The 27,365-nt window shown below is 46.6% G+C and overlaps 1 protein-coding gene across 2 annotated transcripts in view; it reads left to right on the forward strand.

Annotated features, from left to right (window-relative positions):
* Window positions 1-1,048: 1,048 nt before the first annotated feature.
* The window catches only part of LOC142579119 (flavin-containing monooxygenase 5-like), a 38,773-nt gene continuing 12,456 nt past the window's right edge, over window positions 1,049-27,365 (forward strand). Inside the window, exon 1 of one of the 2 annotated variants that reach the window (XM_075689007.1) lies at window positions 1,049-1,385. The gene's annotated coding sequence lies outside the window, so the exon portion shown is untranslated. Of the gene's footprint in view, window positions 1,386-25,972; window positions 25,996-27,365 lie in introns of those variants that run through there. The other variant, XM_075689008.1, reaches the window with a different exon arrangement.

Below are 27,365 nucleotides of genomic sequence, written 5' to 3' on the forward strand. Positions count from 1 at the left end.
TGTATTGGGCGGCGCTCAACTTTGTAAAGGCTCTGAGGTAGCGGAGGAAGGGTCAAGATATCCGCACTGCCGCTTTTCTCCAGGTTCGACACTTCAAATCGCGAAGACGCTATTCGAACTATCGTGCAGGTCGTGTGTTTCGGTATGGATGGTCCGGTGTTGCGTCGTCCTTTATAACGTTTCGTCTCCTTCTACCATAAGTTCTTGGCCTAAACAGCATGGTTTGGTTGAAGACCGGCATACATTAGGTGTATTTGTTTTCGCTTAAGGGCGTACGGGATATCGCGTCGGGCGGTGCCATGTTCTTTTTGTGTCTCTGTGGAGTCTAATTGGAGACTGCCTTGAGTCTGAAAGTGCAGCCTGCAGTTACTTTGTATACTTCCTTAAAGGGCACCTATTTAGAGACTTCGGCTATTTTGGCGTTCAAGAACCTTCTTAGCTATATGGCTGGTCAGGTATAATTATGCCGAAGTCGCTGCAGTTCTCCCAGACGTTCGCCGGGAGACGCTTGCCTCCGCGACGCGATGCAAGAAGATAACATCAGTGTTGTCATCGTCGTCGCATCAAAGGCGGTGCAGGATTTTCAGCGAGCTGTGCCACCACGACCTCGCGAGAGCTCTCGCTTTTCCCAGCGGTTGGCGCACTCGCGACCAGAGGCCGGCTCGGTCGTTTATCTCGCCGTAATCAGCGCCAATGTCCTCCAAAAAAAATTTGCCGCGACGACGGCGATAGCGCAACTAAATGGTGGCCTGCGTAGCGTACTACGCGCACATACCGCACGCACGGAAGAGTGTCCTAGCCTTACGTTGGAGAAGGGCACACGGCGAGTGAGTGCCCTTCGATTTTTGAGAAGCGCGCGCGCGTCGTCTCAATCGCGCGCACCAATGCCGACCATTGCCATTGCTGCGAGGCCGTCAAGTGGCGAGGGAGAGGGGGCGCCAAGCAATATCCCGAGCCGGAAACACGAGGGCGAAAGTGTGGAGAGTGAGAAATTGAGTGAGTGAGAGAGCAGCAGGGAGGCTTGCTGCTACTGCTGCTGCTGCTGCTGGCTGCGTTACCGTACGCGCGGGGGTTTCGTTTTTATCGGGCTCATTTAGCGGCTCTCCGGCGGACGGAGGGTCCTTTCCCATATTGCCGACCTTCGACAGCGTGCGCGTTTGCGCACGACTCCAGAGCAAGAATCAGCAGCGCTGTCGGAGAGACCTGCGCCTGGAAAAAACTTGGAGTCAATGCCAGACAAGAGGCGTTCGCCGGGAATTCAAGAGCAGCGGCTGCGAGACTTGGGGCTGCGAGACAGTTTCCTTCATTTGTTCGTGGAGTACGCGGCGCACAGCCGCAGTATACGACAACATCGCCGTCCGGACGCAGCTGCAAGCAGGGAGAACGTGAGTGTCGCTTCGTCGATCACCTCCCCCTCCCCTCCCTTTATTTTTATTTTTTTAAATCATTTTTACGTAACAGCTGCGTCCGTTGTCGTCCCATGCGCGACGGAAATAACGGGCCTCCGCTGCGTATTGTGTTTTCCGGATCGTGTGTTGCGCTCGAGCAGCTGTTCCAGTAGAAATTGGAGTACTAGAAAAACGATACTGGCAGCATCATACCAGATATGAAAAAGGTATTAAACCCTACCGCGTCGGTACGCTAGGGCATTTATTTCGGCGCTCGTGGTATACGACAGCAGCTAGTGTGGGAAAATAATTTGATTCGTTATTGCCGTATTGGAGTCCGAGTGGTTCTCGTTAGAAACGTTTCCGAAGTAAAAACGCTATTGCCGCAAATTCCTGGCCGAATCCAGCGTGTAGGTTCGCGTGCGCGGGGCGTGGCGCATGGCAACAGACGCATAAATGAACTGTCACCCTGAGCGGTCATTGTGCTTGGAAATGCGCTAAACTAAAGCGCTCCCAATTTCGTAAGCGTTCCTGTGGTTACCTAAGGAGAAAACTTTCCGTGCGTCTGTCCGTCTGTCCTTAGCGTAAGACGATGACTTTCAACATAGGGCCAGTCACCTGTGGAAGACTACGACGACGAACGCGCGAGCACTGGCACGAGCTCGTCTCTGCGATCACGTGACGCGCGCACTCGGGCACGCAGTAGGCACATCTTTCGTAAAGCCCGAACTGTGGCGCAACCGTGGCCTCGGATCGGAACGCCACCAGCGCAACCTAATAGTTCGGTGTCGCAACCGCGCTTCTCCGTTTTACGTTTCTTTCACGGCCATTCTCGCAATAATGCCAAACACGGCAGCGCGCGACCACTCGACACACCGCCTCGTTACTACGAGATGCTTACCCGTCATTCAGATAACTTCCCTGGGGAGAGTCCGCATGCAATTTTTTTTATTGAGAATTCACTATATGCCCCATTACGCGAAAATCCGCCGACTGGAGCGAAACGGCCATGGTGCCAGATGTGGCCGACGGCTCAAAGAGCACGAACGTGTGAAAGAATGCTCGGATTGACGTCAAATTTCTCAGGGAGGTTCCTGTAAACAAAGTAAATCAATGGCTTTGTACACAAACTTTCCTACACATCGGTCTGAGTGGGACATGAAGTGGTGAAAACTTTTATGCAACAGGGCACCACGGTTCAGCCTGACTAAAGGTGAGCCTATAGTGCGCGCGTTCACGAGCTCGTTGATGCGTGTTATGAGCGCGTTCATGACGTTCCGAGGTCTACGAACGGTATAATGCTTTCCCATTCCCACACGTAAGCAGTCCTAAGTGTCTCTGCCGAATTCGTTTTTTTTTTTTTTTTCTGCGTATCACAGAGCGAAAGAGTTTAGTTTGAAGCAGGGTCCCGAGCTGCCGCTATTGGAGATCGGTCGGGCGTTTGTTCATTTGGTTAGCAACATAAAGATAGGCAGGTTTAACCGACGTTTAGTGCTCACATTCGTTAAATATCCGACGCATACGAGAAACCCACCTTGCCTTTGAAATTCTAAAGCTCTTTTTTTTTTTTCTCGCCTTCATTTGCCGCGCAAGCTCTCTACAGCTGGGACAATCGCACACTTCCATAAAGTCATACCTGGGTCCGCATTTGCAAAACAATGTTCTCGCGCAAGAAATACTCGTACGAACATGCGAGCGGATTGTCGAGCATATCAGCGAAAGTAGTCGGCCAATTCGGCAAACAGCATTACCGAATGAAAATCGGTTTAATACGGCTTCTGGGCGTTTCCTCAAGCATGCCTTTTTCTACAGAAAGAAATTATCAACTAAATTATTATTATTATTATTATTATTATTATTATTATTATTATTATTATTATTATTATTATTATTATTATTTGTCAGCGAGCCATTGCTCAGAGTCGTCAGCTTGGTCAATTCCTAACAATCCGAGTGCGTATCGCAAACGTCCTTAAAACGTGCATGAAAAAAAAAAGAAGAACGTTTAAGCTATAACCGTTTCCTAAAAATGTACTTTTGAGCAGTTGGTGACGGTCTTCAGTCAAAGGACAATTCATTTTTTTTTTATTGTCGCATTTTGGGGACGGATATCGATGATGCTTGTCTTAAGGCTTCCTCCGGGTACACATGATTTCACCACTGCTCGGCTTAAGTTTCGCAATTGCAACGCGCATTCTACAGTGAATATTTAACGAGCTAACTAGTGAATTCCTCTTTAATTATAGCTATCCGCGCAGTGCGATTTAGCGGCTAAGCAAAGTGCGCCTCTGTAGGTAGTGAACCCGAACCGGCTAGATTGCGCTACACACTCCATGCATTTTTTTAGTCTATCGGGAAAAAAAAACGCCCGGTATAGTCCACAATGTTCTCGAAAGAACGATTTGCGAGTTTATATGACTATATTTTCAATATAGGCCCCAAGTTCTTCTTCTAACAGAAAAAATATACGAAAGCCAGTACATAAAAAAAAAAGGAAATGATGAATTAAGTATAGAATGCTGGCCCCGGATTCACCAAAACGTTTTTACGCTATTGAGTTCTTCGTAAAAGCAGATGCCTGTCAGTCTCGATGTTGGACTTATCATTGGCGTAGGCGACCATGCAGCCACTCCCAAAGAGCACTTGCGAACGAAGAGCTTTGTGATTTCGGCCCCATGGCTACGCCGTATAACAAAGGCAGATATCATAAAGAACAGCGGCGCAGGGTCACATCCATGCACTTGCCATACTCGCGTTTTCACCGAATTTTCACTGGCAGGCTTACAAACGAGCCAAAGCGTAGCATCGCTGTGAACCACGAAGGCACCGCGCTATTGTCTTTAACATTTAGATACGGTCTGGGGAATTGCCTTCGTGAAGAAGAAAAAACAAAAAAGAAATGAAATGGTCCGCCGGAATGACCACGTCAATACAGGAAAAGTGGAAAAGACGTTATCAATGCATGCGAGGTCACATATTTGCTTCAAGAACATCAACAAGTTTCGGTAGAATACTACTGGCAGCGCTTGCCAAGTCTTGCTACGGAAGTCGGCAAGAGAGAGCGACGCATATATAATATGTAAACATGGAAGCTGGCCAATGATGACACACGCTCAGACACTCTAGGTCAGGGTGCCTGTGCTGTCACAACGATAGGCCCACGACGGTCTGTCAATCTACCGCTACATCAGATGAGGCATTACGTTGATTACTCCCCAATTTAGATATTCAACACAGCAACGCTCTTGTTTGGAGGCCGCTGTACCTGTTTTAACGATATGTGTTGCATTTATAGGAACGAAATTCTAATGGCCGTTTGAACGAATGTATTTTTGATTTAGAACCCATAGCTCTTTTTTTTTCAATATCACAAGCAAACTGATAAATAAATTTTAAAGAGCATCAACTTTAGAATCTTTTCACGAACAAGTCATCAGAATTGTTTGTACTGAATTTGTTTAGGGACGCATACAAAACGTAAGAAAATTTATATATTACGCCGCACTCTTAAATATACCGATAATTGGTGAATAGTAACCTCGTAAAACTTGGATAAACAATGTAACGGTTACACCGAAACCGCATAGTAAAATATTCTATACTGCCGGTTCTATATATATATATATATATATATATATATATATATATATATATATATATATATGTATATATATATATATATATATATATATATATATATATATATACATATATATATATAAGCTGTGAGCTTACGGAATTGCGACGTGTACTTTTCGTGCGAAGTCGCAGAGTTATAGACTTGGTGCGCCATCCTTTATTTCATTCAGCAATCTCCTGAAATCCGGAAATCTTCTTACGAACACTGGCTGCAAGACGTTAGACGTTGGCTGCTATTGCATAAATGTTAACGAAAGCATTCGTAGCTCATTAGCGTACGGCAAAAAAAAAAGCCGTAACACTGAAAGTAAACGTGCATGGTCATTTCCGTCTGCTAAAGTATCAGGGGCCGAATTCACAAAGCTTTTCGTTCGTAAGTGCTGTTTTTCATAGGCTGATCGCCTTCGCTAATGATATGTCCTGCACCACCATTGGCTGGCACGAACGCTTTTAGAGTAAGATCGTTTTGTGAACGCGGGCCCGGGGCCCTTATTCACGAAAAGCCTTTACGCTAAAGTTGTTCGTAAGAGAAAATTGCTGCCAATCCATATGCCTTCGCTAATGATATGTCCTACATCACTATTGGCTGGCACGAACGCTTTTAGCCTAAGAACGTTTTCGGAATATGGGCCCGGAGCCCTATTACGAAGAGCCTTTACGCTAGAGCTGTTCGTAAGAGAAAATTGCTGCCAATCCTTGTGCCTTCGCGAATGATATGTCCTACATTACTATTGGCTGGCACGAACGCTTCTAGCGTAAGATCATTTTGTGAATACGGGCCCGGGGCCCTTATTTACGAAGAGCCTTTACGCTAGAGTTGTTCGTAAGAGAAAATTGCTGCCAATCCTGATGACAGACATAATAATAGCGAAGGCGGCCAGCCAATGGCAAAAGACACAACCGAAAAACCGTTGCGAATACGAAGTTTTTCGTTCGTAAGTGCCGTTCGTTATTGGTCGGCCGTCTTCGCCACTATCGTCCGACACCATGATTGGTTGACTGTAGCTCTTAAGAAAAGCCTAAGCGTAATAACTTTTTCGCAAATACGAACCCAGCTTCCTACATGGTAATGTCTCGCTTTCTGTAACCGTGATGAGAAGGTCAGCAACATAGTAGATCCTCTTATCGCTATTTTCACTACCTCGGAGACCACCTGCAAGAGGCTTAAAAACTGGGACGCTGCTTGAACTTCTTTACAGTGCCTCCGTAGTGTTCGCGCTGTCAATGTCACTACCGCTGGACTACGGTTACGAACACAAGAACGTGATTAAAACCAGGGAAAACAGAACACAGACAGAAAAGAGAATAGCAACACATATAGGCACAGCACGATGCCACGTGATAATCGTTAGAAATGAGGTGGCGGACAGATTAGCCCTGACGCCCGTGACAGTTTTTGCACCAGAGGCCAAGAATGCTCTTTGCGCCCTACGGTGCACTCCTTGCAGTGACATGCGGTTCGACGAACATGCAAAAGTTACCCGCCGTGGTTGCTCAGTGGCTATGGTGTTAGGCTGCTGAGCACGAGGTCGCGGGATCGAATCCCGGCCACGGCGGCCGCATTTCGATGGGGGCGAAATGCAAAAACACCCGTGTACTTAGTTTAGGTGCACGTTAAAGCACCCCAGGTGGTCGAAATTTCCGGAGTCCCCCACTACGGCGTGCCTCATAATCAGGAAGTGGTTTTGGCACGTAAAACCCCATAATTCTTTTAACATGCTAAAGTCTTCACTCCTATGCAGAGTTGACCCATTTCTGCGGTTTTCACCAAACCAAAAAAAAAAAAAATTTACGGCACCTTTGACACGCTCCTCCATTGTCTGCACTTAAGCGGCCTAGACGCCTCACTTCTTGTGTCGTGCCAAAAGACGAACGTCGCCACACTGTAGTTAACGCGATCACTCCGACGCTTCGGTGGTGCAGATTACCATAGAATGTTCTCAATATGACGAACAGCGAACTCGCTTGCGTGACCGTTTTGAACATCTATGACAGACGTCCTATCCCAGTGAGCAAAGTGCTCAGACCGCGGTCATGCCCCAATAAGGAAGAGCGTGCCGTTAGTGCCCTTCAAGATTTTTCATTAGAGGGTAACCTTATAGACTGCCTATAAGTGGCATTACTGTTTTTTCTTCTCCATGTTGGGTTTCTTTTTTTACCGAGATGATCTCGCGGTGATGTTGACCTTACGCATGTGTAAAGAGACTTGTGCGGACTTCTCCATTCCTGTGTAATGGGTGACCATCCTGTAGTTCCTGGACTGTGCTTTCGGTGCTGGTACCCGTAGAGAAATTATACGTGCACTTGTGTTGGTGTATTTGTTGAGCTTTTTGATATTTTCTTCTTTTCTTTCTTAAAATTTGTTGCTTGAGTTACGAGTTTGAGATTTTGGTATAGCCGGTTCTTACGTAGCCTACTTGCCCATGTTTATACATCTAAAAAAAAAAAGAAAACATGAGCGATGTCTACATGTTGCTCTTCTCTCAGCGTTCTATTGCTCTGGTTTTTAATTATGAAGTTACCAACTAGCGCAGTTTTTCGTGTTAACAATGCAAACACGACGCGCGTCACCATCCAAGCCGTGTTTCCTCGCGTTTACGCCCGCCTTCCAGCTTGCAGTCACCTCAGTAGTATGCCGCAAGGACTGTAGGCGGAGTTAAGCCTTCTCTTGGTCTGCAGCCTCCACTTATAGGCATGCGCAAGGAATATGGAGGACTCCCCGATAGCCGACGATTTTCGAGGAAATAACACCTGGCATCCTGCCGCGTATAGGAATACAGATGGGGCAACACTGGATGATCGAGACGACGACGGCGAAGATGCCCTCCGCGACGTTTTTTCTTTTTTTTTTTTTTGTCTCGCGCACGCGCACATGCCCCGCGGCGTGCACATGAACCGCGACGCGATCACTGACGCCGTTTCTCCTTCGGATAAAAAAGAAAAAAGAAAAAGGCGGCGAAAGGCACGCGAGCAGACCTTGGACAAGGTCGACCGCTTCCCCCATTGAAACAAGCAGCGGCGCAACATCGACGAAGGACACTCACAGACAATTGTAAAACCGATCATAGCCGCCCGGAGCGAGGTTACGTCGGTGGCCGTCTGAAAAGCAAACAACCATTTTTAGCTGAATCAAAGCCACGGCAAAATGCGTTCAATGTCGCCTCACGGCCTCCCGGACCTGTTCTGACTTCGTATATGACCGGTCTCTCGATCAGCAGAGAGACCTGGCGAGACCTGGAACACAGTGCTCTTGCATTGCCCTACATGTTAATCTAGGTTTTGATGACTACCGGTGGCTCTCCCGTGCCTAGTCCTGCCGTTTTGCGAACGCACTGCTTCGATTGCGATCGCGTTCTAGATCTCAAAGCAGCTAACCTTGACGCGGCATTTCTCTGGGCTTTTGCCGCCTGTCCAATTGGAACATCGTGGATATATTTTTCTTCTTTGCTTTGGTCTTGGTGGGAGAGGGGGGGGGGGTCAAATATTGGAGGACGTTTCTATTGTTATTGCGATCAACCACGCAGCGTTGAGGACTTTTTGCTGCCAAAAAGAGGCCGTTGCTGTTCTAAGCCGGCGAAAGTGGCAAGTTGAATGGCGAAACGAAGACATCGTGGAGAGTAACGAGAGTGATCCATAAAGAAATGACAAGTGATAGGCAGTAGGAGGTTTGTCTTGCTGGTGTTGTGATCGGCCGCTTACCCCGCGACAACCGCCGGTCACGGATACCGCGATAATGGGGAACGGGCCGACGGCGTCGTCAAAACCATTCTCCACTGGGATGATATATGGCCACCAGTGGAGCACCTCTGTCAGGAGAGGTTTGGGCAATTAACGAGACGACTGTCCTTCACCTGCCACCCACCCAAACTCGCGCGTGCACGCCGGAGACGGGGTCAGTTTGCTACCCCCCCCTCCCATGCTCGTGCCCCGTGATGTGCGCGTGTTTTGGACAAAGCTGCTTTCGGAGGGAAAGGGCAACAAACCTCCGGATTGGTGGGACCTGATGCCATCCGTCTCCTGACGCCGGATTGGGGTAAGGCGACTGAACAATGAGAACGAAGGGGATAAAAAGAGCGACGGACGTCTGGAGTGATCGGCGGCTACAACTTGCTCATGAACTTATGTTTCAGTACTTCTTTGAAACTTTTGTAATTGTGTAATATAAGCTTGTGAGTAAGACGCCTTGGATATCGGGCCCAGCCCCACGTTCTCTTACTCCTCCACGATGAAAGGACAAACCACATCTTCGAACCCCGAGTCGCAACACAAGCGAAAATCTAGAGAAACAGAGAGCTCTTCTCGATTAAGCCCAGCGAAACACAGCTAGAGACTAGTGGCGTCCTGTACTAAGGGACCCATCCACCAACCAAAACACATAAGAGAAATAAACTTTATACTACTACTACTACTACTACTACTACTACTACTACTACTACTACTACTACTACTACTACTACTACTACTACCAAACTATGGGCATTTGTCATACAGGCTATTAGCAGAGCCGGAAGTTTTAAATAAAGGGGAGAAAATACAGTTCGATAAAACACGGGGACGACGAATAGAATGCGCGGAACGTTTTGTCATCGCCGTGTTTTTTGCCCTTGTCTTCTGCCTCAGGTATTTTTCCCCTTTCCTTTTTCGAAGTACTAATGCATACCAACGCCTGCAGTTCTACAACACTATTGCTGCAGCAATACATTTAATCTCCCCAAACTGCATAAGTGGACTCTGCGTGACGACTTACTGGACTTCGGACTCGCTGAAAACTGCAGACGAGACGCTTCGTTGTAGCGCGGTTGTAGTAAAAAAAGGGATTGGTGCCAACGACAGCGTGAAAATGAGCCATGCTCATCGTACCAGACGGGAACTGCACTGAGGAAAAAATTAAATTATGGGGTTTTACGTGCCAAAACCACTTTCTGATTATGAGGCACGCCGTAGTGGAGGACTCCGGAAATTTCGACCACCTGGGGTTCTTTAACGTGCACCTAAATCTAAGAACACGGGTGTTTTCGCCTTTCGCCCCCATCGAAACGCGGCCTCCGTGGCCAGGATTCGATCCCGCGACCTCGTGCTCAGCAGCCTAACACCATAGCCACTGAGCAACCACGGCGGGTGGCACTGAGGAAAGACATCCTAGCCTTGCTAACCAACGTTTATCTTCAGCAAGTAAAATACAACGAGTGCCCAAGGCGGTGTGACCAGCCGATGAACAGCGTACAGCAACGGCACTAACTGCTCCACAATACTTGCGGAAAAAAGCATGAAACAACGTCAGGACAAGTGTTTGTAGGCAGCCAGTATATGGAGAGCTAACAGCAGTCAGACGACGACACACTCAACGCAAATTCTTCGGTACAATCGTGACGGCATGAAGAAGTCAAGAGGAGTTCCAAGACTACATACGCAACGAAACATTCGAGAAACACGTTGTGGACAATCCCACCGGCTGTGCCCCTCTCTTTGTGCGTGACATCCTGCGCTTTAAAACATATTCGAATACGGTGGCGCGGGCAGTAGCAAGGTTAATCGTCGATCCAAGGTGTGCATTTCTGTGCAACGTGAGAACGTTTTAGTACGTCGTCCGGCAGCGCTTAGGAAAAAAAAAATGAACACAAAAGTTTTCGCTCATAGACGGATACCGTTGCTCTCCAATCTGCCATCTATTTAACATGCATAGAAGGGTGAGCCTGAATGTGGGTTTACGATTTCCTTCGCACGTGTCCGATGACTGCGAGGACGCCGTTCGGCCAAGTCGGGTAGTTTGCCAATCTGCCCGCGCGGTGATTTCAGCTGTAATCAATGCCTTGCCCCGAGAGATTCACAAAGACGAGGCGCTTAGCGTTTACACCGAACGCTGCATAATTTCGCATCTGTGCATCTACGTGCGTAAGTTGTAGTTGTTGCCCTGGCTTGGAAGTTTTTAATTGCACTACTTTATACAAGCACTTTAACACAAAAGTGACCTCGCTAGGCTGAACCCGGACGACATACTTAACGATCCAGCCCAGCTCACTGTGCAGTCACTATTTGGGGGTATATAGCACAACATTCTTGCGTCCACAGATGCCGACGCTTATCGCACTAAGCTTGTTAGGTGGCAAAATCTCTCGAGCCATCCTACATGACGAAACCTTGCATATATTTCAAAGGTTGCTTGGAGGCGCTTGAGTAGTGGTCCACGAGCGCTCATCTGTTTCATATTTCTCGTATATCGCGGGATTTTGTTTTTTCTAGGAAATGAAAAACCAGGCATACTTCAGCAGGAAGTAAATACTTGATTCGGAGGTTATTTAAGGTGCCCTACAACATTGTAATTGATATGTTTGCGATTCGAGCAATAATTTTAAAAAGTTCGCTAATTGTTAGCAAATAATTAATTATTACTTCGTCATTAAAAAAATATTCGCTGTAAGTACACATGACTACGGCTACTACGCAGTCGGTACGGTTTCTCTACAGCTCTAGTTTTTTTTTTTTTAAACCTTGGTCCAAGTTAACTAGAACACCCAATATATGCACCCCGAGCATTCAGGACAACAACAACAACAACAACAACAACAACAACAACAACAATAATAATAATAATAATAATAATAATAATAATAATAATAATAATAATAATAACCCTGAAGGTACCGTATGTCATCATGATCACAGCGTAAGACTCATAGTGCGAATTCCAGTGTAGGTTATTATTATTATTATTTGCTTTGAAAACATATATACACATGACAGGAAAGGGAAAGCAACGAGCAGGAGGGGCACGCCTGCCTACTCTTCATAAAGGAGGAGACAGAAACACAGAAATGGAAGATAGGAAGAAGGGGAGGGAAGAGGAAAGAAAGAGAAAGATGACAAATATCAAAGGATAAAGTAGAACGCACACAGCACAGGTCGCACACAGTAGGGCCGGTCACTGCAGGTCACGTTATCGAAGAATGTTAAGACAGAATAGTGTCTGAGGTAACCTCATTGTCATTTGAAACGTAGAAATGGGCCACAAACGTGAACCTAAATTAGTTACTTTTAGAAAAGTAAGGATAGCGCGATGAGCCCGATTATGTCGAGACGTACCAACCACTGGGATACAAACATTTGTCGAGCGTCATACACCGCAGGCTCTTGCGTCGAAGTGGGCCGCCGCTCTGCGCAGCTCCAACCTCAAGACACAAGAGTGGGCTGTCCAGCAAGCCCGAGAGGCGGCGACGAGGCAAGGCCTCGAAGTCCCCTCATGGGAGACCTGAGCCCGGGTCATCAAATTTGCCAGATTCAGAATAAAGTTGTTTCCATCCATCTACACCGCAGGCCAAGGAGGTGATAGTCCCTCAGTACCGACGTGCGCTGTTCAATGAAAGCGGGACGCTCCAATATCAGGTGCTGAAGTGCCTCGCAGCAACCGCAAGACGCACAACGATGGAACGGCCGCACGTCCCCGTCGGTATAAGCGTTCGAACATGTTCGCGCAGCCAACCCTTAGCTTGAGTAGCAGCGCTCTAGCGCGACGAGGCAAGCCTCGACTGCGAACACGGAGCGGAAACGTTCCATTTACGACGCGCTGGTTTGGATGTTGCTTGAGCAGGTGACGACGAATCAGCAGACAAGCGTCATTAAGCTTGCACAAAATTTCGTGGCAGACACAGCCGTTATAGCGCAAGTTGAAGCCAGCCGATCAGCCTCTTCATTGCCGGCGATCCCTACGTGTGAAGGAATCCATTGGGCAACGACAGATACCCCATGTGATGCGATTTTGTTGGCAGAGTCGGTAATGTTACGTTGTAAACAATAACAAGCCACACTGTAGAAGACTATTCAGGGCGATTCAGTCAGGAAGCGTAAACAGCGTAAAAGCGTAAACAAACAGCGATAGCTGGCGCGACGACCACGACAGAGGCGATGACGACAAGAACATAGACGATGACGACCCGACACCACTCCCGGCGACATCGGCGTGACGTCACAACACGTCGCGAACTTGAGATGGTGGACGCCTTGGTGCGGTAAACAAGTGGCCTTTACCTGGCGACTGCTGTCTTCTACAAAGAAAACGTTATGAACAGGCTATGGTGCAATTATACGAACGGAGCCATTAAAATTTCCTAAAGAGTAACTCAACAGCTCTCGTTGTGAAACGTTTTTGCTTGGCCTTGAAGGTCACCACCTTCACCGGCGGCGCATTTTCCACCCGACGGCCTGACGAGAAGCGAGACGAAGCGAGACGACGCGCGCTATACATTCGAACCACGACATCGACGCTGTTCGAGATATGCTGTGACAATCATGAACAACAGGATCTTGTGCACCGAGTGCCATCTTTCCCGCGACAATGCCAGTATAGAGTACCTCTCTCTCGGTAACCCTGCCACGCGTCTTCGTCAACCAACTCCTTTGGGCAATAAAGACGCGGGCTCGCCAGCCTTGAGTAAGGTCATTCTGAAAGCCACGCTTCGTTAATGCATGCGCGTGGCGGTGGCTCGGTAGCCATGGCGCTCTGCCGTTGAACGCAAAGAAGCGGGTACGATCCCTGTACTCAATGGCCACATGCCGGTGCGCGCTTAATGCAAAAACACCCATTTACCGAGTGGAGATGCTCATTAAAGAAAACAGAGGCAAAAATAACAGAGGTATTCGGTCATAAATGATGCTTGGGGATTGGTAGACCGCACTTAGTAACTAAACATTACGGCAGAACCCATCTCACGATGACTGTCGACGGTAATGGGATTAGCATTGAATCATTACAGCGACCTAACGTACTGTCACCGTCGGAACGGATTATGCATGAGGCGTGTATTGGAGCAGGACTCCTCTCTCGCGTTTCCCTAAGGACGCTCGGTGCCATCTGGAGCCGCCGAATCTGTGCGTGGCTTCCAAAAGACGTGGCGCGCCGCCGCGTACGAATGCGGAAAAACGCGTCGCGGGGCAATCGGGCTGCTGTCTTGCGCTTCTTTCTGGACACACTACGCCACCTAGCGTCACTGCCGAGGAGTCCGCGCGTGGCCTCCGAGACGAGAAGTGTGGCATGCCGATGGCAGCAAACGCGGAGTATTGTATCCTCGCTTTGCCGCACACTCTGTGGCACATACTCAGTGACCCAAGTCGGCGATAGGTTCGTTGAAGAGCGGCACATACTCGATGCATTCGTGGCACAGTTCGCTAAAGCGTTGGCGTGAAAGGCGTTCATTGAAAAGCGTCACCTACCCAGTGCGTCTGTCACGTAGCCCGCTAATGCGTCGGGTTGCTGTCCTTGAGGAATCCTAGTGACGAGGGTTCGATTCCCTTCCGCATCGGATAAATTTAAGGGTCACTTTTCGCTGTGTTGCTTTCGGTGGTCATGGGCTCAGCAATTTCGCGAGTGAGAAAACTAGGTTAGGATCAATTGCATGTAGCTCTTGTTCTAACTGCTCTCTGTGCATGGCGTGTCTACGGCAATCGACGAGTATATGGCGCACATCGTCATTGCCACAGGAGGTAGCTGGGAATGACGTCCGTTCGGCAATTATGGAAATGTTTTGTGTATGCTGTTCCAAAGCGCGGTCGACGAATTAGTGTGTCAATATTTCTTGAACGGTCTACATCCAAGTGGCATTTTAAATGGGGGTCAACTCCGTAGATGACCGATTGCTTAGTCTTTTCAGTAGACCAGGCGCGCACACACACAAACCCTTCTTTAGTACTTTTAATAGTCGTAGCGTGTCCATGGACGACAAAGGGATCAGGTGAATTTCTGCATCCTAAAGAGTCAATTTTGTCAGCGGGTCCGATAACTTAAACGCAAACTACACAGTCATACAATCAGTCAGATTATCGCATGGATGAACTGTTTTATTTCAAATGAGGTACCTAGAACAAGTAAAAAAACTAAAACTCTTGGGGGTCTGGTCCCAAGATAAACTCGGTTGGAACTCATGTAAGTTAAGTAAGCTTTACTAAGCCCATGTCAATGAGTTTAGTAAACTAGTAAGCTGTAGGTATCATGACGTTGCTCATTAAGACTGAAGAAAGCAACGTACTATGCACTTTCTTAAAGTAAGATTACTTATTTCCCGTTAAATTGGGGAACAAAAACTGCAAAAAGTACGATAAATTAGCACTTTTACAAAAAGGGTAATACGAATGTTCGAAAACTATCACGCTAGGCCGCGAAATCTACAGGCACATAACTTCTTTGACAAGCACTCATTGCTCCAAGAGAGCCAAATATATATTTTTAGATTACATTTACATATAAAAAGTAATTGGCTTCACATCATTAGCAAAGCCGCCTCTACATTACGTTACCCGTTGCGCAAACAACCCAGAACACCATTCACCCGAACAAATATGATTGGGCACACCTACAGACTACCGATAGCCCTGCTATAAATATTGTCGAGCAGGAAAGTCATTCTTATGCTCATCAATTTAAAAATTGCATAAAATATTTTCTGCTAAATAAGGACATTTACTATAAGTAAATATGCTCCCTGAGAAGTAGTCCTGGTAGAAAGGAAAATAATTACGCTGCGCCATTCTAATCTATCAGACATTTAAGTCAGGCAACCGAATTATTTTTTCGTAAATTCTTTGAAAATTAGGGTTGAGGAGCGACTTACGCATAGTAAAACTTTCGACGTAATGAACTACGCATCTGTGATACGCCGTGTTCACTGCCGTGCCTTCATTTTTGTTGTTTTGCTAGTTGGCTCGCATCGCGGTCTTGAAGCCTTGGGCTCTTTATATGGGTAGAGTAAAGTCTGGTTAAGCCATGGTTGCTTGAATGTGACCAGGGGCACTAGAACGTAAAACTATTCCAATTCATTTTTATTTCAACCTCCTGACGTCAAATTTCTGTAACCACCGACGCTAGCATCGGGAGGTGTGCCGCAGCGTTGTCTGGACAGCCCAATCAAACGCCTTCCTCCTTTATGGGAGATAACTTTTGCTTGCTTTGAAAGCGAATAGCATTGCCTACCTTGATTGTATTTTTTTTCTTACCTGGTTGGCTGACAAAACGTGGGAACACGCAGAAGTGTAAAGGGTTTCGGTAGGTCCGAGCTAGCGCAGTGAAACTAGATTACCGAGCGAGGAAGGCAGTGCCGGCGTCTGCAATTGGTCCGCTTCCCCTTGCTTAGCTTGTGGTTGCTGGTCGAACATCGTGGTGGCGTGCAGTGGGAGGTTAAAAATTCCGCTAAAACGGAAATTCATCGAATATAAGTTGGCAGAGTGATGTCGCATACGTGGCCAAAAGGGCTAGACAACGTTATTCTTCTACGAAAATGTTTTTAATGTACGCGAATAAATTATTCTTCTCGGCAGGTCTGAGTACCCAGTGCCAGAGCGATCGGCGGGGAGCCATCTTGTATTTCAGTCGCGACAGGGCAGTCCCCGGCTATTAAGAAAAAAAATTCAGTTATCTTCGGCATATTAATGCACCTGTAAAGCGTACCCGTCATTTTGGCGTCCTGAGTTTTCGTGGTCTTGTGGCGTCGTGTGAAAGACAGGTGAAATGAGCGCAGCCCGAAAAATATTTCGACCAATAGCAGTGGGTTGATGTAAAAAAGGAAGCGTAGAATCGGAAATAATTACTCTTCTTCTGTTCGGTCTAATGATGCATAATCAGTTTGTACATGCCATATCTCGTGGAAAGTTTTCGCGGTTTCCGTGATGTCATGTGAGAGACTGGCATAGTGGCTCACCCACTATGCCAGTCTCTTACATGACATCACGCCCAAAAAGCGTTTCACCAGTCATAGAGGGCTGATTGCAGATATGGGATAGAAACCGCTTGGAATAGCTTTACGTTATAGCTCATCTTCGTAGTCACTGGGTGAAGCCGTACGTTATTAATACTCATCGAGTGAAGCGTGTGGTGTGTGTGAAGGCTGTGTAATTGAACGGGCAAGTCGGCCTTGAAGAACCAGCTGAAACCTATGAAGCACATGTCCAAAATTGCCGCTATTAAGGAGATTTGAGCATTTGTTAGTTCAATGCGTGAGTAAAGTTTACTTCCCCCTCCCCCACTCCTTGAATTTTAGCCTACAGCCTCCTCGAATTTCTTTAATTGTCCTTGTCGAGTCAGATGTTCTGTACGAATTCTAGTGTATGTGTCGTTTTGCGTTGCATTTCAAGTTTGTCAGATGTACAAGGATATGTGAATCATTTTTCGCTGCAACGTGCATGAGGAAGATGTGTTTCACACTACGGGTCAGTGAGCCAAAGCGCGAATGAATGAATTAATTAATACATGCACAAACACGTTGAAAAGACGATTCTTATTAAATCTTGTTGCTAAGCTAGTTTGTTATAGGTGACTTGATAGATGCTTACCAACTTGATAAACGACAACATTCGTGTAAGAAGGCGGGACAGGCGCTGTGCTGACTGCGCCGTTCATGAGAAAAAAAAATTAAACATTTGCACACGTCATTGCAGCTATCATAATTGTTTGTTTGTTTTCACAGGAGATCTCGATACAGTCTGCGACCATGGGACCTCCTTCTGTGTATTAATACCTGTAATGTGACCAAAATTTGAATAATAAATTCTCATTATGACGTCACGCAAACGCGATTGTGCGTGGCCTGAAAGAACAGTTGCACGTATACGCGCCACCAAGGGGTGCTTTGAGAAACACCGCGTCAAGCATAGGCAAGGTTACCGACGCAGGAAGGGCGGGGGAGCCGATCGCTATCGGCTAAAAGTCGTACGCACGCTTCTCGTGTGGTCGCCTATAACCTTGACGATACGGATCGCGTTTCACTGCCGTGCATGATCTCATTTAAAGTGCCTAGACGCGCTGTAAGCTTTCTTTCTTCAAGTTCGCTGGGCAACTTGTCCGCAAGCGATAGCGGTAAGTGACAACCACTTGATAGTAAGCTTGCCCATCCTGATAAACCATTTTGGTTCTCTTGAAGCGCGTTACCGAGAAGGGCGAGCGCGAACGAAAGCGGAACTTTTGCATGGAAGCGCGGTGAAGGCGCGCGGCTTGCAGCCCCACGGTTAACGACGAGCGATCTCATTCACACCTTTGGCCGTGGCACGTACACGCTGTTGGCGATTGACCTCAGAAGGATCTTCAATGTACATATTTTTATTCCTTTCGAGACCTCTTTTCTATGACCTTCAAAGGAAAAAGAAAGCCAAAGGAAGATTTAGATTTCGAAGCAATTAAGACTGCGGGCCTTCAGAAAAGAGCACTTCTTGCTCTGAAAAAGCTTTTTAGAGGACACCAACATTTTGGGAAAATATTAAGTTTCAGATGATCCTAATACGCTAAATGAGTAACATAAATGTTGTTCGCGGTTCAAAATTGATTTATGTATTGATCGCAACATTTATGCGATATGTGAAATTCTGTTCTGTAGTTGCAGTGTATTACATGTGTGTTTTGGCTGTTCAAAATATCTGACTTTTATATGCGAACGTGTACTGAACTCATGCACAGAACTTTGCGATTCATGTACTGTCGGACTGTATATTTTTTATTCATCTATCGTTCTACTTAGTGTCATATTTTGTGTCACTATTTCCCCTTCTTACGCAAATTTGTTTCCTTTGCCAAGTGGCAAGGAGTAGCCGCTGCCACCATAAAGGCGCCTACCTCTCCTTATATTCATTTCAATAAAAAAGACTTGATAATAAAGCGGATCGCAGCCCAACAGACGTTTTTTGTGCGGGCAACACGATACTGACATCCCTAATGATAGTAAAAAATACAGAGAATGGGAAGGGTATACCACACCGGGGTTGATCGCTGAATTGGCGGGCGAATTTTAACGTTTATCATCTTGAAGAATTGATGTATTTCACTGTGTCGCTCCATAAATGTGAAGAAATAAAGAAATGCTAGACATTTGCAAAAGAGAAAAAAGAAACGAGATAAGCTACAGACTTACAACAAATTTAACAGTACATCGGGGCTCGTATTCACGGTGGCAAAGACCATTGGCTGACCGCCTTTGCTAATGATATGTCTAGCATCAATATTTGCTTGAATTTGCTCTTGCGAAGATTGCACCGCAAGGGCGCTTTCGTGAATGCGGGACTTGCATTATTACCACATAGATTAGTGTAAGAGCCGCACAATTTTGACGAGGTGCGGCCGTTACACGGGACCGGATCTTTTGGGTCAAAATGGTGCCGGCGCAGCCAGCGACTACGGCTCACCCCGGATCGCCGAATGTACCATTGCATCAGAGGTCAATACGCTGTGCTCGCCATCAATAGCGGCATGTGGAAGTTTCGCGGCATGCGAAAATTAGCCGATGCGAGCGCGCGCGGCATCGGAGCACTAGTGTACCTGTATATGCTCCCTGCGGGAGCATATATATAAATATGTGGGGTATGACCCCACATATTTGTCGATTTTTGAGCGAACAATCTGAACTACTCGACGAATACTTAACATAGGACTTTTCGAGAACTTTCGGCTGCGAACTAATGGCTGTACCTCAGAAAGCGTCGCGTGCGAATGCGGGGGCAAATTCACAAAGTTTTTTCGTCTTTCGTAACTGTTATTTTTCCATTAACTGGCAACCTACGCTAGTACAGAATGTCCAGTATTAAAGTTGGCTGGCATTAGCTCATGCGAACAATTGTAGCGTTAGAGCTCTTTGTGGATAAGGGGCCGCGGTTTTCTGCAAACAGGGGCACTCCGTAGCCGCGAAATGGAAGTGGAACGATAATAATGCACCAGTGCCATTTAGTCGCTAAAAGAAAGAATAAATCGAAATGTAATCGCACAGTTTTGTGTTATACCGCACGAAAAACATGGTACATATCATCTAATCAAAATACGTACGCCAACGTTAAAAGGTAATCTACGCAAGCAAAAAAAAAAAGAGAGAGAGAGACAACGTAGAATATCACGAAGTAAGGAGCACGAAAATATAAAGAAGGTGAAAGTTAGTCTGTACGTAAGGCTATGAGGAGTGTCTGAGGGAACAATATGAGAGTCCCCCCCTCTCCCTTTTTTTTCATCGCAAGTGCGACAGCTATTGATGGCCAAAATTTTTCATTTCCTCCAATTATCGTATCTCACCTATTTACCAAAGTTAGCGTCGCGAAGACATAGCAGGCGCCATATTGTACTTGTTGCCAACGTTTACAATTCATAATAAATAAATCAACAAGCGAATACTTTCCTTTACCTTCAGCTCAAAGGTAACAGTCAGCAGAAATATTAGCTAAAGACAAATACGGCGCTCAAGCCTTTTCAGAATATTAGACAGCTTGTCTAAGTTTCTTCTTTACTAATAAAGTGCGAAGAAGAAAAAAACGCCCCCGCATAAAGAAGAAAGAAATTATTTATGCCCACGCGCATTACTCGTACAAAGTAATGAGGGAGTTGGTGGGAAGAGTAGTATTCCTACCAGATTACATCTGATCGAACTGTATTTAGTGGAACAATCAATCCCTTACTATAATTTTTTGGGCACGCTGTATGGAATAGACAAATGCGAGCAGCTCGTCGTTGCTGAGCGCAAATATCATATGCAATGATAGCGTTACTCAATACGCAGTGGGAGAAATCGCAAGGCCAAATGCGTATACACATAAACATGGGCGAGTTTCACGTTTGACATATGCGTCAGCCTCTTTGTCTTCGGACGCCTTTAGGCAGTTTTCGGCTAAAACCGGAAGCCCACTCCTAATTTGAAGTTTCACACGCTATACTCACAGGCCGATGTGCCATATTCCTCACAAACAATTTATTTGTTCGTTTCTGTCCCGCGTCAGCGAGCTCCAAACGGTGTATGCAAATTTCCTCGTCTCACCGTATCCTCACTGGTATCCGGATTCTTACAAAAGCACGTCCATACTTTAGTCTACCAACCTTTCTTCCTCTTTATCATGCATTCATTCAGTCACTTCGCCTACTGCATTGCGACTTGGGGCAACACATACAGCTCTCATCTTGTTCCTTTACAATATGTCCAGAACCAGCCCATCCGAATTATTACATTCCAGTTACCCCGATGTAGTGTATCTGGTCTTTTGCAAGAGCATCGCGTTCTCACAATTCATAAACAATTTCAATTAAACATGGCAATCCTTGCCTACAATTCCCTTCACTCAAACATTCCCCAAATAATCTTTAACACTGAACAACTTGCTAATCATAATAAAACTCGATTTGCATTAGCTAACAACTTCTTATTACCTAAAATCAGAACTAATTTTGGTAAGGATCTGGCCTTTGTTAAGAATGCCACCTCTATTAGTTGGCACAATAAGCAAGAAAACCTGGGAAGTGACCATTTTATTGTGGAGATTTCTCTGGAAGTTGCCGCAGCCCCCCTTAGGGCGTTCACCGTAGTAGACTGGGAGGCCTTCCGTAAACGCCGGGGAGAGGGCATGGAGGAGTACGAGTCCTTCGAAGACCTCTTAAGGAGAATCAAAGAGGACGTCAAGGCTGTTACTAAAACAGTCGAAACTGATTTAAAAGTAAACAGGATGGATGAGCACTTGGCGCACCTGGTAGAGGCCAAAAACTCATTACTCGCCAGATGGCAAACGCAGAGGCTCAATCGGAGGCTGCGTAAGAAAGTAGCGATGTTAAATCGTGAAATCGAAGCGTATTGCCAAGAGTTCAGCAAGCAGCAATGGAACGAGGTTTGCTCGGCACTTGACGGACAGATGCGTACGGGAGGCAAATGGAACCTCCTGAAGCAACCGTTAGATGACTCCCAATCCAAAAGCAATCAGGCCCTAGCTGTTGATAGAATAATTCATGATCTTAAAGGAAAGGGGCTAACAGATGTAGACATAGTTCAGAGCCTAAAGGACAGGTATCTCCCCGTAGGTCCCACGGGGAACGAGGACTACCCAGAGTATACAGGCGAACCCATGGAGGAGCTTGATGCCGCGGTGACTAAAGCGGAAGTCAGAGAGGTGCTACACGAGCTAAACGGCCGCTCGGCGTCCGGGCCGGATGGCATCTCCAACAGACTCCTGCGTATCCTCGATGAGAAATCAATTGAGAAGCTTACGGAACAGATCAACCGCACGTGGGAAACTGGCTGGGTGCCACAGGACTGGAAAACGGCCTCTGTTGTCCTTATCCCGAAAGCAGGTAAAACACTGACACCCGAGAACCTTAGACCAATCTCGCTCACGTCCTGCGTGGGCAAGGTGGCTGAGCACGTCTTCCATGAGAGAGTAACGAGATACATCGAGGAATGAGAACTGTTCCCGTATAACATGGTAGGCTTCAGGCCCTCTCTATCCGCGCAAGACATCATGCTTCTCATCAAAAGGCAGATAATCGACGTGAACACCAGGTATGTTAGAGGCATTTTAGCGTTAGATCTCGCCAAAGCCTTTGACACCATCACACACATATTCCTTCTGGAATCTATCTCGCACCTAAACTTAGGGAAACGCTTTCACGCTTACGTCAGCTCTTTCTTAAGGGACCGTAAAGCCACTATTAAAATCGGTCAACTAAGATCCGACGAGTTCAAGTTAGGGGCTAAGGGCACTCCGCAGGGTGCAGTAATATCACCCCTCCTTTTCAATATAGCGATGAAAGGCCTCTCGGAAAGACTGGCTAGGGTCGAGGGCGCGAATCATGCGCTCTATGTGGACGACATCACCGTTTGGACCGGTGGGGGGTCCTAGGGGGCCGTGGAGCGTGCCCTTCAGGAGGCCTTGGATATTACGGAAGAGTACTTAAAAGGGACGGGACTCTCTCTATCACCCTCAAAGTCAGAACTACTGCTTTATAGACCGGATCGCAGGGGCAAGAGGCACTCTACCCCTCTCGAACAGATTCCTATTAACCTATACGCAGAATCTGGTCAGATGATCCCTAGAGTCGAATCGGTCAGGATTCTAGGTCTGATCCTAAATGCAAAGGGAAGCAACCATCAAACTGTTGTCCGCGTCAAGGCAAAAACGGAAAACATGCTCCGATTAATCACAAGAGTCTCGAACCGCAGAGGCGGCCTCAGTGAGAGCAATCTTCTTAGGCTGTATCATTCGTTCCTGATGAGTCACATAAACTACGTAGCATCGGCGCTCAATTGGTCCCGCTCGGAAGAGGCCGAAATTGATGCGCTGATGAGAAAAAGCATTAAACACATACTGGGAATTCCCACTAGCACCAGCACGGAGAAGCTCCTACAATTAGGGGTTCACAATACCCTGACGGAGGTAGTCGAAGCACAAAGAACGGCACAAACCGTCCGCCTCTCGTCTTCGAAGGCAGGCAGAAGCATATTAATGTCCGCAGGTCTAGCCCCCTTGGCAGTCGACGAGAATGCCATCATGCTCTCTCACACCGTTAGAGCAACCTTTCAGGTTAGCCCTTTCCCTCGGAATGTACACCCCCAATATAATGCAGCTAGACGCAAGGCACGAGCCCGCTCTCTCATTGACTTTACGCACAAAAACCTGCAATTAAACACCTATGTAGATGCTGCCCAGTACGGGCGCACAGATTCATTTGTAGCTGTTGTAGCTGATCCTCATGGGAAAATTCTTAATGCAGCTTCGGTAAGACACACCACGGTAGCGGCGGCTGAACAGGCTGCCATCGCGCTAGCTATGAATGACCCCTCGCGGCCTTACATCTACACTGACTCGAGATCAGCCATACGAGCCTTTCTATCTGGCCTAATCTCAAAAGAGGCGGCGGCTATAATCAAGCAAAGACCGCCTGATGCTGTTCACACTATCGCATGGTTCCTGGCGCACATGGGATCCAATGTACATTCCAGCAAGGCCAACCCGAATGAGCTAGTTCATGACCAGGCGCGAGGTCTAACATTCCGCAATGGTCCTAATACGCTAAGCAGTCGGGATTGTGAGCATAACTCTGATCCTCTACTCTCTTTTAATGAAATAGTTAAACGCTATCAGCTTGGGCGCAGGCAATTCCCGCTGCCACACCCACAGCTAACTAGACCTCAATCTTCCACATTGAGAATGTTACAAACGGGATCTTTCCCTTCGAGAGGAAAGTTTAGCCGCTTTGCTCCGTACATCGACCCACACTGCCCCGAGTGCAATGAAGAGTATTGCTCGTTAGCACACATGCTCTGGCAATGCTATGCGTTACAAAACGCATCTTTTAATAAACAAGAGGACTGGGAAGAGGCCCTTAAAAGCGGCGATCCCCAGGACCAACTAAGGGCTGTCCAAAGGGCCCGCGAACGGGCGGAGGACCATGGTCTTCCGGCCCCAACGTGGGAGCGGCCCGCAACTACGACTTAGTAGTTCCTTAGGACCTTAATAAAGTTTGTTGACTGACTGACCGATTCACTTCTGCGCTCACAGCGATGTCTTTCTGGAACTGTATTCCAACGGACATAAAGCTGTCTCCTAGTATAGACAACCTTAAAAAGCATTTATTCTCATATCTACTTAACTTGTGAATGCTGCGATGTAATTTAACATGTTCTGTTTGCTTCATTATGTGTAAATCCTTATATCTCTTTAACAATTAACCATATCTCAGTCCACTTGTTTCCTTGTGTCAGTACTTGTCAAAACTCTGCCTCTTGGCTACATTTCGCTTCCCCTGATTTGTTTTGTTTTTAATTAGGTGCAAGATGTAATTCTATACAGCGTTATATCATGTTTTCAGTTTACTTGTTTTCTTGCATTACTACGTAAGATTGCATTAACGTTTTCTTGCATTAATAATAAGAATTCTACCTCTCTGCTGTATTTGTATTAACCTGAATTGTTTTGTTACTTTTCATTTGTTGAAATCGCAGTTCTGTATACTATTATATAATCTTTCAGTTCATTTGCTGTCGTGTGTAATTATTTGTAGACAACTTTACAACTTTGCTGCATTTGCTCTAACCTAATTTGTTTTGTTCTTTCTAATTAGAACCGAAGGTTCCCTTACAGCCTTGAGCTTTGGGACCTCCTTCTGTATATCTTGTCACTGTGCTTTTATTTTCGTGAGTGAATAAATAAAATTCTAAAAATTCTTTTAGAAAATGCACCTAACACTCTGCCGATCCCGACTACATTTTCTTTTTTCAAGCACCCATTACGCCGAGATAATAGACCACCAGTTTGCTGTTTTAAGCTTTGCAGGAAGTGTGAGATTCCCGCCTACGTTCTCCTCCGTCTCTTGCGCTCCGCCTCTTGCGCTTCGTCTTTTTCCGCCGCAGTTCAATATGGTCAAGCCATGCCAACTCGCTCAGTTTTCTGTTTCGCTGAAGTACATTCATTTGCCACTTATACCAGCGTCACGCGGGCACTGTCGATCGAGATCGAGTCCAATCGGTACCAAGTTTTTCCGATCGCGGTTGGCTTCATTCCGTGAGTTTGCGCGAAGGATCGAAAAATCTCATCCCGATCGGGATCGATCCCGATCGAAAGTGCCCCTGTTTCACAAGTATAAGTTAATATCAGGTATCAGCTGCAAAAAGTCGCTTACCTACGTGCTTCGAGCTTAAAAACGAAAATGATGGAACTACAGGACATTTGGGGGGGGGGGGGAGAGAAAAGGGGAGTGCAGGGAGGGGGAGTAGAGAGAGAGAGAAGTTTAATGATACGAAACGCTGAGAGGTCGGCCTGAGGTATATTCCTCTAGCCAGCTACTCGGCATTGGAGGAAGGGGAAGAGGGAAAGAAAGAGGGAAGAAAGAGGTGCATGATGGGTGACGAGGACGATAGAAGGAAGATGTAGAAGATATGGCAAGCAATTTGGCATGCTCAAAGTCTGCAATCCAGGCCAGTAATTTTTAAAAAGTTCAGTAATGCCTGGATGGCCTTCAAACTCGATTGAGCATCTGGCCAAGGGCCTAAAATAACATCCTCCGACAACGGTGCGCTGTCGAGACGCGTAAGGTCGTTGTCCAACCTTTCACGCTCTTCCACGTACTTAGGGCAGTCAGGCTACAATACGGTCTCTGCGTGTAAACAACTAACTGAACCCTAAACGCTCCAATGTCTGTTTCAGGTCGTTGACTGATGACCCACAAAAGACAATCCACGTCAAAGACCCGATCATCTTTTGTGTACGTCTAACGGTAATGTAGATAGCATACGCCTGCACTTCACTCCCATGTGGAGCGGCCAAGTCGAGCCTCACAGCGCTTCCATTATCTTGCCTTTCGAGCACCGTTCAAGAGCATCTCATAACTCGTACAAGCCGCAGATCGTGCACTGACAGTACGGGAAGGAGTGAAACATTTCTGTCTTCTTCCGTCTGAATATCGACACCACGAGCATACCACGAACCAAATCATTCCCAGTGTTCACATAACAGAGCCTAAATACACGCAATTAGTCGTACAGAATTGTGAACGTGCGGGCCCTATAACTGACGCTTTCACTGAAAATTCCCAAAAGAAACCTAGCTGGCATTGACTGATGTTGCAGATAGGACAAACAACTACTTTATTACGGCCGAGCATTAATTAATGAGGCCGCTAACGAAGAGCAATATGTACCACAGGAAAGCTGCAGCCAGACATGCTGATATGAGCTTGTGTGCAGCGCAGGCAACGGCAAGGTGTGCCAGCTACAGGACGCACTTGGATATACCAGTGATGCAAACCCAAAGACAACAAATTATGTACGGCTTTTGTCAATGAAACGAGGCCACTAAGAACGTGAGTGTTGCCGAGTACAGGTGACTGGTCGTCGTGTCGCAAGCGTGGGACTCCTGGTGGTGTAACGCTGAATACTTAAGGAAGTGGGTTCACCACCCTCTCTAGAGCTTTCGAGTTCTCCGGGGCCACGGTCGCATCGTTTCTTTTGAGAATGAATGCGCATAGACGTGACAACGAAGCCAGCCTGCCTTGAAAAAAAGAATAGTGCTTGTTTCTGAGAAATTAAAGGTCACTCCAGGAGTTCTTTACACCCTGCAGGTGTTGAATTTTTGAACCGGAAGTAAGTTAGGCCCGCGAGTGATGTCTGGCGTGTGCTTCTGACCTATTATTAAAGATGCCACATTCTTTTTTTCGTTTGAAAATATCAAACCATGTTGCCGATGATGCAACCAATAAACACTAAGCCAACATTAAAGTGAGATATTGATCTCCATTCCTTGAGTACGCTTTTGGAATGCAAATATATGTCATTCTTACAGTGATCGGAGGAATCTGTAAGCCAAAAAAGGGCGTAAAAATGACAAAAAGGTGGATCCGCACACTGATATTTTCGCGCTAGCCTCCTCTCATGACGTCACAGATTCTGGCGGCGTCTGCAGGTAGAAAAATTATTAGATTGCATTCAATATGTATGCTATGGCTCAACTTGCGAACTTACAAAAACTTCTCGTGCGCAAAAGAGGCTCATATGCACGAAATCTCAGTGAAATTTGTGACGTCGCACTTACGTCATTGGCTCCGTGGTCTGGGCGCTGAATTCGAGAATTAAAGTT

The sequence above is a fragment of the Dermacentor variabilis genome, chromosome 4, assembly GCF_050947875.1.
Source record: "Dermacentor variabilis isolate Ectoservices chromosome 4, ASM5094787v1, whole genome shotgun sequence".
NCBI lineage: Eukaryota > Metazoa > Arthropoda > Arachnida > Ixodida > Ixodidae > Dermacentor > Dermacentor variabilis.